Source organism: Pseudorca crassidens, chromosome 10 (assembly GCF_039906515.1).
Source record: "Pseudorca crassidens isolate mPseCra1 chromosome 10, mPseCra1.hap1, whole genome shotgun sequence".
Classification (NCBI taxonomy): Eukaryota; Metazoa; Chordata; class Mammalia; order Artiodactyla; family Delphinidae; genus Pseudorca; species Pseudorca crassidens.
In genome coordinates, this window is record NC_090305.1 from 68,470,665 (window position 1) to 68,476,664 (window position 6,000).

At 45.9% G+C, this 6,000-nt stretch overlaps 1 protein-coding gene across 2 annotated transcripts in view; it reads right to left on the reverse strand.

The window, feature by feature from the left end:
• QRICH1 (glutamine rich 1) overlaps positions 1-5,600 on the reverse strand; it is a 55,005-nt gene extending 49,405 nt beyond the window's left edge. Inside the window, exon 1 of one of the 2 annotated variants that reach the window (XM_067754346.1) lies at positions 5,326-5,600. The gene's annotated coding sequence lies outside the window, so the exon portion shown is untranslated. Of the gene's footprint in view, positions 1-4,647; positions 4,934-5,325 lie in introns of those variants that run through there. The other variant, XM_067754348.1, reaches the window with a different exon arrangement.
• Between the last annotated feature and the right edge of the window lie 400 nt (positions 5,601-6,000).

A 6,000-nucleotide genomic window follows, 5' to 3' on the forward strand; every position in this document is an offset into this window, starting at 1 on the left:
CCAAAGACCCAACAACCCTGTATCATTTACTGAATTACTGAAATTTCTTTGCCCGCTGATTTAAAATGCCACTGATTGTATATCAAATTCATATAAAGAAGGTCTGCTTCCCAGCTTTTTCTGTGATTCCACAGATCCTTCTGTAATACAGTAACTTAAAAAAAAAAAAGCATGTTAATACCTAGAAGATCCACCTTCCCCCAACAAAACGTTTGGTTTTAAAATAAAAAAAAATTAGTGACACAGAAGACACATTACGTGGGAAAGGGGAGGCCAATACAATTGTATTTCTATATCCCAGTATGGTTTAATTATGTACCCAAGAAAAAAAACTGGCATAACAGCAGTTATGCCTGGGTAGTATGGAATAACAGAGGACTTAAATTTCTTCCTGTTTAATACACTCCTGTATTTTCTGCAATTTGTATTAAACCAAAAAGAGAGTTAAAAAGTAATCCTTTTTGCATAGTGGTTATACCACAATAACAGTCAGTAACAGACACACAAACAATTCAGGTTGTTCATAGTTTGATTTTTCCCTCAAAATCTGAAATTCTGAAAGACAAAACCATCAAGCAACAGAAGCTTGCATAATAATAAAGGCTGTTAAATTCAAGATGTTGCTCACCAGATACATAAGGCTGAGCCTTGGTAACAGAGAAAGAAAAATGGATAAACTTAATGAAACTACACTCTATAACCCCCAAAGAAGATTCTTAATTAGCCCCAAGTCAAAGACTCAGTGAGGAGCATTAAGTAAACTGATGAACTAAAATACTTCTCAAAAACATGAAGCTGGAGGGATAGTTGAGTACTCCCAATTTCCGGGAATCAGAAATGGAGGGGAAAACACTCTGGGGCTCTTTGGGGTGGAGTCTGTAGCCAAGCATTTGCTTCTGAATACTTCAAGCATAGCTGCTTTGCAAAACAATAGACAAACCAACCCCCCCACCAACAGACCTAGGAAATTTTCACTACAACCGCACACATTTTTACTGGTTATTTCCCCTGTACTTCCTTCTATTGGAGCTTAGCACAGTGCCTGACAAAGAGCAGGCCCTCAGTATACCAAAGTTATCATTATTCTAATTATTTTATCTCTAGTACACAAGAGGAAAAGGTTACTCCAAAACAACAATCTATTACATTTCTGTTTGCTAATTTTTTCCTATTTCAGTACTAAGGGAAGGCCTAAGTACTCAGGGGAGTCATCCCTTCTTGGGTCCCCTCGAATCTGCTACCTCTTCCCAGCCCCCATGCAACTCTGCAGGGTGGGTCTTGAATATGTGATGAACTAAGAGAAGCCATTCGGAGCTGCCTCAGAGCCCTACCTCTTCCTGTTTACCCAATGGTCAAGCTCTTGGGACCCTCTTAAGGCTCACATCTACTAGCAATGGTTCCTCATAGCTTAGTTCTGGTTTGAAGAACACATTCACATGAAAAAAACATCAATTTCCATTTTAAGGAGTCACAGTCACATTTGTCCTAATTAACATAAGGAGTCATTTCAAAGAAGCAGATGGGGAGAAAACAGTTCTATTCTTAAAGATACTAACCCACCACACGGTTTGTGATAGAAATTATCCCATTAGGACATCCATCTGCCCCATGCCTTCACTAGACAGAGAAGTCCCTGATATAGGGGTATCTTCACCATGGTTCTATTTCTGGACAATACACTTTCAACCAGAAACTTAAACTCATATTCCTATCAATAACTGATGAGCTGTAACCTGGCACAACTGTTCGCATTATCTAGTGAAGTTTGAAAACGTCCATTCCATATGACCCAGCAAATTCTATCCCTATATGTACATGACACACACCTATACAAATGTACTTAACCAAGAATGTTCATAGTAGCATTGTTAATAGCCCCAAACTGGAAGGAATCTAGATGTCTATCAATAATAGTGAATAAATTATGGTTTGTTCAAACAGCAGACTACTATACAGAAATTGGAATGAATGAACTACAGCTGCACACAACGTGGATGAATGTCACAAGCACAATGTTAGAATAAGATACAAAACAGCATGACTCCATTTATATAAAATTCAAAATTAAATAAAACTAGGTTGTTGAGGGATACGAAGGTAGTAATAAGAAAAACAAAGAACATGATTATCACAGAATTCAGAATAGTCATTGTCTCTAGGGAATGAGAAGCTGTAACCAGGAAGGGACCCATGAAGTGTTCAGAAGTGCTGGCATTGTTCTATTTCTTGAAGAGGTGCTAGTTACACAGTGGTTCACTTTATAATTTTTCATTAAATTGTATACAGATCTACTGAATTAATATGTATAGATAGATATTTCAAACGCACATGCAAAAAAGAGCTTTCTGACACACTCCACCAGCTCTACCTACAGTTTTGCCCTAGCCTAAAGTGTGACAACAAAGGACCATTCTTTTCCCCTTTTCAGCAAAGCAAGGGGTTAATCTATCATTTCTTCATGCAGCTACAATTAGAAATCACAATCCAATGTGACAATTAGGAAAAAACTAGTGGAGCATTTAAGTGAAGCCTGGAAAGGACTTAAAACCTCTGGAACAAAATGCAGGGCAACCACCTACAAAGAAATTGAAAAGAACAGGTGTTCATATAACACTTCATTCTGAGGCTGAGGAATAAAAGACCATTACAGATAAACGGTGGTCATTTAAAAAGTACGCTAGCAGGCTTCCCTGGTGGCGCAGTGGTTAAGAATCCGCCTGCCAATGCAGGGGACACAGGTTTGAGCCCTGATCCAGGAAGATTCCCACATGTCACGGAGCAACTAAGCCTGTGCGCCACAACTACTGAGCCTGCGCTCTAGAGCCCACGAACCACAACTACTGAAGCCCACACGCCTAGAGCCCGTGCTCCGCAACAAGAGAAGACACTAAAATGAGAAGCCCGCGCACCGCAACAAAGAGTAGCCCCCACTCGTCGCAACTAGAGAAAGCCCGCGCACAGCAACAAAGACGCAACGCAGCCAAAAATAAATTAATTAATAAAAAATATAAATTAATTAATTAAATTAAATTAAAATAAAAAGTACACAAGCAAGAAGCATGGCATATCAAAGACAAACTTGTACTTGATTAAATTAAAAGAAGGCACGCAAGCTTGAAGAAAGAAATCCCTGATTCTGAAGCTGTCATGATGGAGGATAGCCACACCCAGAGCCCCTAACTTTGGTTACCTTTTGGAGCAATTCAGATTTACATAAAACTTCAACCACAATTTGATCTTTCCTTTAAAATGGCAACATAAGTGGAAAGGGGTTGTGGAAAGGCAGAGATTCATGGAGAGGTACACAAATTATTCATCACAGAGGACTGGAAGCAGGACATCTTTTAACAGGGAAATCTTAATGAGCTTATGAAAAAATATTATCTACAGACACCAATTTAAAAGGCAGACCTCAAACGTAACGATTAAAAATTCCAGAAAAAGCAGGCCTAAATGGTGTATTAATATTTTAAGTGTATCCTAGATAAACTTGACTGCTTGTCTTTGAACCATTTGGATCCTTAGAAAAGCTGATGCCTTGTCATGCTAAAACCTGAAAGTTGCACTGACTTACATTTTAAAAGAACTGTTCAAGCAGCAAACTGGCTGGCTTCAAAGATGCAGTTCTCCCACATATTCAATTTTCCAGCACCTACTAATTTCTGGCAGACAGCACCCAGAATGACTGGCAGGATTTCTAACGTTTCAGTATTACCAGGAAAAAAACTGCACACATATTTCCAGCATATGAATAATTCTAACTCACCAGTCACCATGTTGCACGCATTTCTGGTGCTTGTCCTGAGTTCTTAAGACCCGTAACATTCTAAAGAAGGCAGAACAAAGAAGTTCCTTCCATCCTCAGCCTCTTTTTAAATTTTAAGCTTGTTCTTAAAATAATAACAGTATATTAGGAGTTTTCTAATAATATAGTATTTTTAAGTAGTTTTCTACCCCCACCATTTTCAAATTTAATTGCTAATTTTAGTTCCACTTAGTTTCTTTTTCCTTAAATTTAATGAAGCAAGACTATAAAACATAAACTAGCACATATTTTGTCTTAGAAAAAAGAAGTACCTATTTCTCTGGACAAATCTAGAACTCCCCTGGCACCAGAACACAGTGCTGGGATTTAAAAAAATAAAAAAGCTGAAAAGGATTGAAATCCTGTATCAAAAGTGACTTTTGCAGGCAGATTTCAGATCTGCTGGGGATCTTCGGACTTACAAAAGAAGGCAAAGCACTGATTATCAGATTGTTCAATTTCGTTCTGAGCAACTTTTTGGCTGAGCAATAGCGGGCCCTTTAACCTAACAGAGTACAAGTAAGCCCCTCCCAACCAAACAGAGGAAAAGGCTGCATTTCAGGATTTAAAGTGGCAATTTACAGCTTGGGTAGTTTCACAGCGTCCACAGACGTGGATCCCCTTACGGAGCGCACAGAGGTGACGTCTAAGAACTGCGCTTTAATGAAGAATTACTTTCTAATGACAAGAAAACAAATACCACTGAAGGGCCTTTTAGGATTTGCCTTCTCTCTCCAGCACAAAGCATCAAAACAAGGTGAGGAAGTCGAAGGGGTTCGCTGCCCTCACAGACGAACAGAGCTCGGTTTCAGAATCAGGGTAGCACCCTCTCAAGTACCCACCCTGCACATGGGCCTCGGGACACCTCATTCTTAGAGAGCCAGCAATCTCGCCCACTTCGCAGAGGAGCGGGGCCGCAAGCCAGACCGCAAAGCAGGTTGGTTTCTCCTCAGGCCTAGGCCCCGTTGGTCCGGGGACGTCACCTGAGCAGGAAGGGTCCAACCCACAACCTTCTCCAAACTGCAAGCTGCCCGCCCGCCGTCCCTCCCCGCAGCAGGGGTGTCCTGAGCGCCCGCGCAGCGGTGCCGCCACCCAACAGCAGGCCGCGCGCCTGCCCGCGACCCCCGACTTCGGGGCGCGCGTCCCAGAAAGCCGCTCTGGCCGACGGGCTGCAACTCCAGGAGCCGAGATATCCGGGTCGGGAACGCGCACGTCAGCGGCCACGAGCACCGGGAGGGCCGCACAGCGCGCGCGCCCCCGAGCATATAAACAGCCCCGGCCGCGCGCGCCCACCAGCGCGCATTCGCGCGCCGTGCCCACCCGAATCCCCAAACCGCCCCTCCCCCACCCAGGGGGCGGGGGCGTGCGAGCCCTGGGTCTTTCTCGGCTCCGGAGCCGCCCCGAGGTCTCCAGGGCCCAGCGGCAGCGGCCCGCCCGCCCCCGCCCGCCGTTGTGTGGGGTGGGCCCGCTGTCTCAGGCCCGCAACCCCGCCATATCCCTGCCCCCACTGGAGCCCTCACCCGGCGACGTCGCCGCCGCCGCCGCCGCCGCCGCCGTTCTACCCGCCGGCCCCGCCGCACCGCTCGGGGCCCCGGTTCTGCCGTCGCCGCTCCAAGACCGACAGGATTTTCCCCTCACAGCTCCCTGGGCGCCATCTTACATTCAACCCTCACAGCCAATGAGTGCCGAAAGCCTTTCTCGCGATGATTGGAGCGTCGAATCCCGCGAGAACTAAGGCTGCCTCCTGGCCAGACTTAAAGGGAACGCTTCTGCAGAGGAGAGAGGCCGAGCCTAGGGCTGCAGTAGCGGCAGGAGCCCGGGGTGTAGGGCGGAGCGTACCGCCCTCAGACGCCCCTCCATGTGGGGCGGAGCCAGGGCCGGAGATCGGCCTAGCCCTGGAGCCTGGGCAGGCCTGGGCTTGAAGCTTACTCTCAGGACCCTTCTGCCGCCTGCCGGGGCCTCCTTCTCGCAGCCTCACGCGGTGCGGGGACCAGCCTCTTACTTAAGGTGGCCCCCACAGCCTCTGACCTAGGCCTGGCGCCTCCAGCCGCACCCCACCTGGGAAGCCCCGGGTCACTCTCCTCCAGGAGTCCCTAGCATCTGGGACCAACCCCTCACCCTCTACCTGCTGTCATCCTAATTCAGCCTTCCGCAGTCCAGTCCACCTTAAAGCGGGCCTCGGGTAGCCTGGTGTT